We start from the raw sequence: 13,237 nt of genomic DNA, 5'->3' as shown, positions 1-13,237 counted from the left end.
AAAATTAAAAAACCACAAAACAAACACCAACCTGCTTCCTCAGCTCCCTCTCTCCAAATGAGAAGCAGAGGCCTCCTTTTATATCAGGTGGCTGGGCGCTGATTGATCGTTAATCAACCTAATCAACTAATCAACCCCAGCCACCTGAACATAATAAACCCAGGCACGTAGGGGAAGTTAACCCCATCCCTGCCAATTTCTAAAGAGCAGAGCTTTGCTCTGCCACAGTTCATTACTCAGAAATCATGCTACCATGCTTACACTTCCAAGCCTTTCTTATCAGGTGGAAGGATCTCTTTGAACTGAGTAAGGAGCCTCCTTAGCATCCTGATCTAGTGAGGCAAAGAACAGCAAAAGAATATGAAAAGAGGCAATATGTTTGGGTGCAATTGAAATAGATCAACTGAGCTAAAAGTAGTTTGTGATTTTACTGTAAAAAGAACAACAGAAGTATAATGGCAGAGAAACTGTAAGAGTTTGAACCTAAGAGAATACAATACAGTGCAGAGCAGAAAGTGACTAAAAGTAATAACTTCAGTCAAAGCATAACACTACAAGTCTGTGTCAAGAATACAGTAGATCTGCCAAAGAGAATATCATTAATTTGGTAACCTTGTCTTCGCTTGTGAAGCAAAGCAGTACCATGCATGGGGAAATGGAGGAAATAAATCCTGGAAACTGAAGCGAGGCTCACTGGTCAGCAGTTTGAAATCCAAGGTTTCTATAATGATTGATCTTTAATGAATAAGAAGTACCTTTTGGTAAAGGCAAGGGAGTCAATACTGAACTGTCCATTGCTTCATTATGTTATAGAAATGAATGAGAACTTGGCAAAATAAGTGAGGGGAAGCAATAATGTGGGCGAGTTTCTTCGATCTAATAGGAATGTTATACATTTGGAAAAATGCAGCAGAGCTTCATATTAATAACAACTAACCTTGGCAGGAAAGCAGGTGGTCTGAAACATGCCTGAACATGATTTTTATAGAAACAATGAGAGAGGTTTAAGCATTGAATAGCTAACATGAGACTGTTACATTTGACTGTTTTTGATAGCATGGATTTAAGTGAAAATAATTGCGTCTACAATGCAGACTTAAAAGTTTGCCATGAAGCTTCTAGCAGTCTGTATGCAGTATTGTTTTGTTAAACCACATCTATACATGAAACAAAGCCAATCTACTAGAAATAATGTTTTTGATATTAAAAAGGAAATATATTTTACACATATATACACACACACACACACACTTTTGTCTTATTCACTTGTATTCTGTATTAAGCCCTGGTACTAAAGAGAGTAACATCAGTTCAAAAGTTCACCTCACATATTTTGAAAATTTAGGGGAGGTGGACTATGGGATTATGGCCTATTAATCTTATTGCAGGAGTTACCAGGTGTTTTTTGAGTGTACTATTCACTTGAAGGACAGGATCTGTAAGGCTGATTGATGTTTACATTTAATTAAGGCTTCTGACGTATGAAGTGGAGAGAAAATTTATTAAAAGACAAGTCAAGTATCATTTGACTTGCTAGCTGCAAGTTGTGTGGTCCATCCTCTGAAGATCTCTGATCAAGCTAATTGCTGTTCAGGTCATATTCAGAATTGTTTGCCTTTGAAAATTGCTCCGGTCTTTATGTTATATTCTACACTTCCTGATATATACTGCAAGGGAAGAATGAATAATGCATTGACCCGGAAGGGAAATGATGTGGCAGCCGTAGATTGGAGAGGCGGTTGAAGTCGTTTACCAAAGGGTCATGTGTGACAGTATAAAAGGGGACGGAGAATCGTAATCTGTTCCTTTGCTTTGGTTTATTGTGAGTAGACCCGAGAACAATGAAAGTAAAACAGAAACTAAAATCGTGAGTGTTGTGTTTTGTTTGTTTATAATTGTATTGTCTTGAACGTTACTAGACAGCTAACACGGTTTCCGGAGCTGTTGCCAAGGGCCAGCACTAAACCGGACAACACTGCACCTTTGTCAAATATAAACTTGTATCACCCACCACGAGCACTACCTCATGCATCCAGGACAGATGACCATATATGTTATATATGACCGGATATTGTTTATTATTTGGGATTGTCTGTTCTTGTGTTATATACCCTATGCTGTAAACATTGGGCTGTATTGCTGGGGAATTATTGTTTGGTTGCCAGACCTGGAATCTCCAAACAAAAACATTCCCACACCGGATTGTAATTATCTCTGACTGCTTCTTTCATGCACAGTGTCACTCCTGCACCTGCTCCCACTTGGTCACACTCATTTATATTGACACATTGCTGTAATGTATATGATTTATATTTTAGCTTTAATAGTGATATATTGGATGTTTTAGCTTTTTGCATGCATGGCCTAAGGGCAAAACATTTTATAACCATAAATGTATTGACGTGTTAATGGTGTTATACCTGTGAAGGCACTAGAATGCCCAGTTTGCCTGATAGCTGGTAGTGGTCTGTAAACTACTCTGATTCGCTAAAACTTCAAATTGAATGAGTCTGTGTGATTTTTTGATTATTTAAAAGTCATTTGGAAACATTGCAAGCCCAGTGTATGAACGATCCACTTACAGGAGTCTGAAATATTTCTATGTCCACTTGAAAGTCTCCCCTGAGTTTAAGAGTGTGCTCAGAGCATATATATATATATATATATATATATATATATATATATATATATAATATATATATATGTGTGTGTGTGTGTGTGTGTGTATATATATATATATGTATGTGTGTGTGTAGATATATATATATATATATATATATATATATATATATATATATATATATATATATATATATATATATATATAAATAAGAAGTACATAGAATCTGACTTCTTCGCTGACCTATCTATTTAAATTTAGCATAGCGAATAAAATAAAAAAGGCTAGCGTTTGCTGTCAGCAGCTTAATAAAGTAACCACAATAACAAACGGTCTCTGGTTTGAATGACAAGTTGAAATCAAACAACTGGAGACAGTCCAGTTACTTTCAACAACTTTATTTAAGCATGTCACAGTAACAACACAAGCATGTTGCACATCTTTTCTAAGAGGCTTTGATTTTATGAACACACACTGTGAACAAGTTACTGAACAAACAGCACAATCAAGATTAACACATACTGCAGAAATTAGATATTTTTAATTACTAAAACTTTGTATTTTATTTATTTTGCAAATATTTTATGTATTGCATTTATACAGTGCTTTTTATACAAATGAAAAAAAAAAAAGAATAAGCCACAATACATTTGTATAGCATGTCACACATACAACTGCCACACTTAGACCATTTAAATAACAGATTTAAATGACAGTATTATTAATAATAATAATAATAATAATAATAATAATAATAATAATAATAATAATAATACAAAAGCAGCCATTTTATAGTTACATTAAAACCCACTAATATTATAAAGACGTTTTATAAAAGTGCATTTTTAGTCTTGACTTGAAAACTGTAATGGTCCCAGCTTCCCTGACAGATGAAGGCAGAGCATTCCATAATTTAGGAGCTCTACAAGAAAAAGCCATCCCTACCATGTTGCTTTTGTTGACCATAGGAATAACCAGCAGCCCCACATCCTGTGATCTCAAAGTGCGGTTTGGAAAATACACGCTCCTGCAAATAACTAGGTACTAATTCATTCAGGGTTTTGTAAGTTAGTGGCAAAATCTTAAAATCAAATCTATACTGCACAGGGAGCCAGTGTAAAGAATCTAAAACAGGGGTAATATGTTCACTTTTCCTGGTTTTAGTCAGAATTCTAGCAGCAGTATTCTGAACAAGCTGCAAGCGGGATACCACTGTTTTGGGATACCAGAAAAAAGTTCATTACAATAATCAATTCTAGATGAAACAAAGATATGCATTAGTCTCTCTGCATAATAAATTGGTCGAGGTTTGGCTATATTTCTCAAATGGTAAAAATATATTTTAGTAACTTCTCTAGTATGAGTCTCAAATGATAGATCAGGACCTAAGATGACCCCCAGACTCCTAATTTCTAGTTTAAGTTTTAATGAGAGACTGCAAGGGTCGAGCTCATGTAATCCCACATTTCCTTTTAGTTGGTTCTTTAAGCCCACTAGAATAACCTCCAATTCTGTGACATCCAATGCTTGATGTCTGTAAGGCAAGTAAATAATAACACCTAGGCAGAAGAAATTCCAGGCTTAAGGGACAAATATAGCTGTGTATCATCAGCATAGCAATGAAAGTTCACTCCATGTCTGTGGATAATGTCACCTAACAGTAGCATATATAATGAAAACAGCAAGGAACCTAGAATGGAGCCCTGTGGAACACCACAGACAGCTTCCGATAATGTCGATTTTACCTCCCAATAGAGACGAGCTGAAACCCATTAGAAAGATAAGATTTGCACCAGGAAAAGATAAGGCCAGGCAGTCCTACTGTGCTTTCAAGACAATTCACTGCTGGGATACTGAAGCCAAGATGTTGGCTCTTTTGAGCAAACTTGACATAAATAAATGTAAGGACATGACATAAATGATGTAAAGTTTGTAGTATTAGAACAGCTAAAATTAGACATACAGAACAATAAAAGAAAGCAAATGGATAAATAGAGTGAACACGATTGTGCCAGCAGGATTCAAAAGAAAAGAATGAACTAATTAACTCCAATAAATATATAACATTCAAATAAATACATAAACAAAATTAATTCAAATGTTGTGCATGCTGATATGCTTGGGAGGCCAAATCAAGGCTGATGCTCAGAGCCAGCATTGCATTATAATATAAATATAAGTTTATATAATTTAATGTTAATTAGAGTTAATACAGATTTAAAGATAAGTAAAAATGATGTCACAATATATAGAACACCATTATATCATGTAAGAATAAATCATGGATTTGAATATAAGCAATAACAAGTCGTTGTCATGTCGTGAAAAACCTGACCGTGCAGACACACTGTTTGAGCAGAACAGACGGGAGGAATAAAAATAAACATGACCACGTCTCAGATTTCGGTCATTTTTCAGGTATGTGGATAACACGCAGATGTGTATTTTTGTGTTTTTCTGTAGTGTTTACAAACAGCTAAATACACATTATTTTCAGTCACAAAGTTGGGGTATAAAGATAAGCTATTTATTTATTTATTTATTTATGCTATCTTTAGTTCATTTAATTATTCTTCATCTAAATCAGCATAACTACTTACTACTTTGGGATTTTTTGCAGGTAATTGGTCACAAAGCTACCAGATTTGCACATCTCGATCGTACAATATTCATCCAACAAACTTCCTAGTCGCTGCCGATGAAAAGCATCCCCATAGCATGATGCTGCCATCAACATGCTTCACAGTAGGGATGGTGTTACCTGGGAGATGTGCTGTGTTGGGTTTGCGCCAGTCATAACGATTTGCATTTAGGCCAAATAGTTCAATTTTTGTTTCATCTGACCACAGAATCTTTTGCCACATCCTTTCAGAGTCTCCGACATGCCTTTTTGCAAATTCCAAGCAGGATTTTAAATGGGCTTTTTTCAGAAATGGTTTCCTTCTTGCCACTCTTCCATACAGGCCAGATTTGTGGAGTACCTCAGCTATTGTTGACACATGGACAGTTTCTCCCATCTCAGCCAAGGAACCAAGGAACGCTGTAGGTCTTTCAGAGTTGTCATTGACCTCTTGGTGGTTTCTCTGACCTAGCTGCTCAGTTTGGGAGGATGGCCTGCTCTAAGCAGATTCTGGGTGGTGCCATATACCTTCCACTTCTCAATGATTGACTTGACTGTGCTCCAAGGGATATTCAATGCCTTTTTGTGACAGGTGCGAGTGGTGTAGTGCAGAAAACAACAGAGTCGCTTCTTAATCATATCAAATGCTTTCTGACATTGCCCTGTCCATTTAATTAATTTTGGAGCTGCCTTTTGGGTGAGATCTACCAGGGGGTTAACTATGGTGGCATACTCGGGGATAAAATGATGATAATAGCCGGCTAACCCCAATAGTGATCTCACCTGTGACTTAGTTCTCGGGATCGTTGTCTCCACCAGCACCTGGACTTTGGAGGCGATCGATTAACCATTAACCATAATGTAGCGGGGGCTCCATGCAACCCAAAGGGCATGGTCTGGAACAAGCCATCTGGAGTAGAGAAAGCAGTTTTCTCTCTCGAGCTCTGACCACAAATGACAACAACCTTGCATGACCACCAAGGTACCCCTGCCAATAGAGCTTTTGTAATTAAAGTTTGCCCACATCCTGAGTCCACTAATGCGTGGGTGCTCACATCACCAACCCATACATTAACAATACAAGGCCCTTCCCAATCATTACCCCTGGACTTACCTGGTGCTGTTAGGACATAATGAGAGGTTACAGCACATTCCATTGCCGCCGGGCAGTTCCTGGCGAGGTGGCTGACCACCTGGCACCTGTAACAGGTTGAGCGAAAGGGAGCCCATAGAGCTTGCGTGTCCTGCTGATGGTTCGGCAGGGGGGGAGGGGTGCTCTGCTCTTACCCCGCTGGGGGTTGCCTTCGTCCTCCATTGTGTTGGAGGGAGGCCGCCCTTGGGGTGACATTGCAGTGCCGGTCCGTGGGTAGTGAGGGTGAAGCGCTGTGGTGGTCCTGCCAATCTTGGTTTGCTGGGGGCAGGAGCAGGTGTGGCAACCACTGGAGGGGTGGGCAGGGCATCCTCGAACCTTCAGCCAATCTGACTGCTGCATCCAGCATGGTGGGATGGGTCACGTGGTCCACCAGTTGTTGTGCCACCACGCGGGGTCGCAGTCCTGGGGGTCACTGGTATTCTCGGAACTGGCAATGATGTGTCTCCTCAGTGATATCCAGCTGCTGGAGAATGGCCCACTTTACTCACTCATAATTGAGTGCCTCTTCATTGCTCAAGGCTTGGTAGGCGGCCTGGGCTTCCCCAATCAAATTGGGGCTCACCAATCCCGAGGCAACTGTGCTGCTGTTGCCTGCCTTTCAAAGGCTACCAAATAGGCCTCGTGATCATCCTCCAGTGACATCTTCACTACCCTTATTTTTGGTAAGGGTTCCGCTGGTTTGGTCACCGGCTCCCTCCCCCGATTGGCTTCCAGGAACATGGCGTGCATTCGCTCCATCATAATTGCCATTCCCTTCTGATGTCTTCGCTCCTGTGCCTCCAACATTGCTCCCAATGTAGCTGTGTCCATTCCAGATCCCACTTCTGGTCACCAACGGTGACAGGTGTGAGTGGTGTAGTGCAGAAAACAGTGCAACCCAAACAGCGATTATTCAAAAAAAAATCTGTGTTTTATTAAATAAAACAGAAAGAGCCGTCCCTCTACCAGCAATGGTATCAGGGGGTACATGGCAAGCGTTTCAAGCTCAAAACAAAACAAACAATTATAAGTCCCCAATACACAAAACTTTGCTCTCCAAAAAGTCGGGTCTGGGTGCGTGCTGTTGTGCAGTGAGGGAAGTGCTCGGTGGGACTGGCTCCGTGGCTGCAGCCCTTCGCTCTTACTCCTCCTCTGCAAAAGACAAAACAAACACATAACAAAAATAACAAAATACAGCTCCGGCTGTCAGTTTACGTTTTCAGCGCAAGGCAACTTACTGACGTAGTTGCTTCCCCTTTGCACCCTATACTCCTCCCTGCAAATAACCCGTTGCATGGTTTCTCCAATAGAGGGCTGTCCCACAGCTGCTTGCAATAGAGTCGTTCCGGATACTTGCAACTACTCACCCCTCCTAATATGGTCATCTTCTGGGTTTCCACCTACCATCAAGGCACTCCATCTAGGAGGCAGAGTACCACAATCATTACACATGCGCCCTTTCTCATTGGGAGGGAGATTTACAACATCAACTCTCTCTCTATCTATCACACTCTGAAATCTTTTTATAACTCTCCCCTGATCTGTGCCTTTCCACAACATTATCATGTTTTGATAGCTCCTTGGTCTTCATGGTAGTATATTTGTTTTGAATGCACTACACAACTGTGGGACCTTACAAAGGCAGATGTATTTAATCTGAAATCGCGTGAACCACTTTTATTGCACACAGATGGACTCCATTTCACTTTTTGTCTGAATTCTGAAGGAGTGTCATAGCAAAGGGGGTGACTTTTTAGGGTTTTATTTTTAATTTATTTGTTTTTTCACCCCTCCATTTTTGCACACATTGAAATTGTTGAGTATGTTGTGTAAATCAAAGGAAAGAAAAATACCATTTAAATGCATCAAGATTTTAGGTTGTAACACAACCAACTGTGAAAATGTCCAAGGGGAGTGAATACTTCCTATAGGCACTGTATTACCACAACTTGGGTGCGCTGCAAGACACCAGGCGAAGCCAATTGGTTTCAACCTCCTGTAGTGTGGTGATATAAAATGGGTTAACTTATAAATTGAAAACAAAAAAGAAAAATGTTTTTTAATTAACAAAAAAGTCATTATTATATTCTTTTGCCTAACCTGAGCTAAGAAAAAATCATTCCATATAACTTAAAAAAAGAAGAAAAAGACATTAATTTAAAAAAGCAACTTTTGAAAGTGCAGTTTTTCTTCATTTGATTCATTATACTTCTTATAATTCATCCAATTTTAAAGTAAAATATTACTGGCCATTTTCATCATAAAACAGTACAAATGAGTCTGCCTTTAAATCATGCAGACCCTTCCTCACAAGACCTGTAACAGTATCAGATTACAGTGTTTTTAAATTCTCCTTTGTTATCGGGGGTAGTAACAGGAGGTATCCATATCAGATTGGTGCTACTGTTTCACACTGATGAGAAAGATGTTATTTGCACTGTTGGGGTTCCTGTAATAGTTTAATATCCTGCTTTTAATACCCAATTTCCAATTTTTTTTTTCACTCCAAATAAAACAAAAAGGTAACATCAGAAATAATGGCCTCATATTGTTAATTGAAAGCTGTGTAGTCAGTGTACCGAAGGGTTTGTTCTTACTAGCCGTGCACTGCAGACAACTGAGGTTCTGTTCCTTTGAAAAGAAACAGTCAAAGCCGTGCCCCAGAGCAAAGTGCTTGAGAAAGCAGCTCTGTGTCTGGCTGCCCGTGTGTTTATTTAACAATACAAATAGCTGCACAGTCTTCCTAATACAGTTGGGTGGAAGAAACCCCTTTAATCAAAGATGCTGCTTTTTTACATCCTTTTATTTGCGTTAATTTCTGTGTGTGTATATATATATATATATATATATATATATATATATATATATATATATATATATATATATATAGATATATATATGGAATGTATCATCACTGTTTATATTTCAGGAATTAAAAAAATAAAGGTTACAAAAAAAAGAAATCATTTTGTAAATAAAACATTTGAAGACTGCTGTATTATGGCAACAGACAAACAATGTATTTTTGTTATAAACAAAATTGTATCGATTTTGGATGCAAATTTTATAAATTAGATTTGATTTATTTAAAAAGAAGGGTTAAAATCTAATAATCTTAGTTTTGTCTGAGGAAGTGTTTGTCAGAGAGAAATGTCATTTTTAAAGACAAAAGATTGTTTTCTGCATTATAAAGGGACAGTTCAGTCTCAGCCATACCTTTACCATCTTGAGCACAAGTTAGCGTATCATATGTTATTCACACCCTATTTGGCTCTTGTCTGTCTGTTGTCCTGTATATATATATATATATATATATATATTTTTTTTTTTTTTTTCTACAGGCAACTGCAGAGTGAGTGGGGTAATTAACTGTGAAAGCAAAAAGAAGCTAATGTGTTCTTTTCAGGAGCAAGGGGTGAGATAATTTATGCTAATAACTCCAATCACACTTGTTCAGTCAGGCTAATAATGATTGCAGATTCTTCTTTCTCAAAACAATAAAGAGTCCTTTATACCTCTGATCAGGCATGCTTCATGGGGCAGCTGTATGGAAATGAATGCATCTGGTTCCCTCTCTCCCTTTCCCCCTCTAATGTCTGGTTCTGCATTGTCGATAGCTCTTGTCGGATACCAGCGTACACAGAGAGCTTGGTTGAACACAAAAGAAATCAAGTGATGTTTCAATCAAGAGGTAAAACTATGAGATACTAAGTCAAGTAGACAAATGTTTCAGCTAATGCCCTCGCCGTGGTTGTCTTCTCCAGAACTTCAGGAGATTTAGAATAATTTTACTGATAACATTCTGACCCTGTTGTTATACAGACATTGTGCCTAGAACATGCATGGCTGAGGAACGATTGCTTGGCCATGTGGACACGGCAACCTGAACCCCCCCCCGGCGAGAGAGGGGGAGGTGCAGAGATGCCAAAAAACACAAAAGGAGGAAGGCAGTTTTTATACTCATCAGGACAATTGGGTAAATGACGTATGCTAGGTCGCTTTCCTCTTTCCAAACTCCCCTCAAATTTCTGTTAGAACTTTATAACTGAATAAAGAAATCCTAAAGAAACACAATACAATCTATGACAAATGTTTAGATTAGAAGTCTTTTTCAATACTTAGAAAACACCACTAGCTGAAACCTTTGTTTACTTGACTTTTATTTCTTATCGCTTTACCACCAAAGGATAGAGTTAGTACTGTTTTTGGCTCCTCAGCCAATGGTAATAAAAACATCACACGTTAGGCAAAAAAAGATAACTTTTTGATTAGCATGCCTGTGTATTTTCTTGCTAACCAAGTACTTTGGATGAGGAAGAAAGTATAAGACATGTTCTGGGAAACTGAACTAGGGACACCTAATATTAAAAATGATAGACTCCTGTGGCAAAGTGGTTTGTAGTGTAGAGGTGATGCAGTGCTTAATAACAGCATTCCAACAAGAGTTCCAGTGGTGAAAACAAAGCTTTATTTGTTGCTTTAAATAGTAAGACTGACTATACACAGCGATGTGTAAAGTCAGTAAAACCACAGGGTTCAGTCCTGAAATAATAATAACATACACTATACACAGACACGGTCACGAATTCCAACAGTGTGTGCTCCTTGTGTAAGTGGTGAATTATACAGTAACAGTGAAACAGCAGTGCAGTATAGTCCACGGCTGATGCTGACTAAATAGCGACAGCTCCCAGATTTAGTTTTCTATGAATGATAAAGGTGACAATTAATAGACAGACAGATACAACATGACAAAAACTCATGGTTACTTTCAGCTTTTACCATCCTTTACAGGTCTTTCACAACCATAACAAAGGAACAGATTGCTTGGCCAGATCTCCTGATATACCTCCATCGCTCTACCATCATTGGTAGCGAGTGCAAACACGTCTCCTCCAATCCATAACTGACACATCACCTACCGCCTAGGTGCTGATTTCTAGTATTGTGACTTCGTCCCCTTTTCGGATGGCCGACTTCTGACTGACCCTGGAATGAACTGTCAAACCATCCAGTCCGGGGAAAACTGTTCCTGTTACATAGCGCCCTCACAGGTCGGGAGGGAGATTCTTGCCTAGGACACATTCGTTCTCTGCCACACATCCACAAACTGATCATTGGTTATAAATCAGTTGCAATATCTTTCTGTATCACAGTGATATATTTTATACATTTCCATATCACAGTGATATATTTTATACATTTCCGTATCGCAGTGATATATTTTATACATTTCCGTATCGCAGTGATATATTTTATACATTTCCATATTGCAGTGGTATATTTTATACATTTCCGTATCGCAGTGATATATTTTAGACATTTCTGTATCGCAGTGATATATTTTATACATTTCCGTATCACAGTGATATATTGGCAATACATTTCTCAACACAGTTTGACAAGAGAAAAAAAGTGCCTTCTAAGGGTTACAGCATCTCCAGATCACTCTCCTCCTGCAGCAATGGTGGTGTTCCGTTCCAACGACACGCCACTCATTTCAATCACCAGCATTGTTGCAGGAGGGAGCATGTGACAAGCTGCTGGTAAGTGGGTGCATGCATCCGCTGTTGAGTGACAGGCAGGAGACGACAGAGGTTGAAACTGATCCGCCCTGCAGGTGAACAGGTTTATTTACATATACGTACCAGCAAAGATAGCTCATGGGGCACAAACTGCCTCCGTACAAAAAACTATCAAAATAAAGGTGCAGCAAAAGAGTGTGCACTACTCCTTAAGACATGGAGGTCCCGCTTTATACACCTCGCTCACCACAGTCCCTGAACTAATCTGCTCTGTTCAATCATAAACAAACCCTGACTCTGACTACTAGCAGGTCTGGTTGTCATCATCTTTATCTGGGTTTTGCAGCAGCAATGAGGTGAATAAACGGGACCTTTTTATACCTGACGCCCCGCTGGAACACACCTACCTGCTGATTATCCTGCTGGCAATCACACACAGCAGGCAGGCTCTCCCAGGAGTATCAGTTACTGCAATAATTACAATAAAGACACACTATTTACAATACATTTACACAACAAACCCTCTTCATGTACAGGGCTCCTGCCTGGCCACAGGGCAAGATTTGGATACAATGTTTAGAAGTAAATGTATCTTTTCATTGTATTTCAGAACAAACTTAAAGTGACTACTAACCTTCGACCAGATATTGTCTTGTGGTCTGGATCAGCACGCCTTGTTCACCTGGTAGAGTTAACAGTGCCATGGGAGGATGCTGTAGATGAGGCGTACGAGAGGAAGAAACTGCGGTATGCTCAACTAGCCACTGAAGCGGAACAGCGAGGATGGAGAGTCCGGGTTTACCCAGTGGAAGTGGGTTGTCGAGGATTTGTGGCACACTCTACAGCCCGGTTTCTCAGAGACGTTGGATTCAGTGGCCAAGAGTTGCGTCGCACAGTGAAGAACTTATCTGAAGCAGCAGAGAGGAGCAGCAGCTGGCTGTGTTTGAGACGGAAAGATTCTGGCTGGGGATCTCAAGCACAATAGAAAGAAAGAAACGCTGATGTACAGGTAAGTAAGCTGGGCTGAGTTGAGTGGGGGGCGGAGGGGGGTGATGCTGGGACGCCAGAATCACCGTCGAGCCCTCTTGAGGTGTAGTGGACTGGTCAACGAAACACTGAGGATGGAAGGTGCCCACTTGAAGACCCCAGAGATGTACCCTACTTAGCTCAATCCAGACGGTTGTCATGGCCGCACTGTGGTTGATCCCCGGAGCCAGCATCACAGCCGTTGTGTGTGCTGATGCGCCAGGGAGGCAAATAAGCTGATCCCTGGAGCCAGCATTACACTTCAGCCATTAACACCAGACAGAAGGATATCTACATCATTATATGGAAGGAAA

This window comes from Polyodon spathula, chromosome 23 (assembly GCF_017654505.1).
Source record: "Polyodon spathula isolate WHYD16114869_AA chromosome 23, ASM1765450v1, whole genome shotgun sequence".
Lineage (NCBI taxonomy): Eukaryota > Metazoa > Chordata > Actinopteri > Acipenseriformes > Polyodontidae > Polyodon > Polyodon spathula.
Note: the sequence above shows the minus strand (reverse complement) of the source record.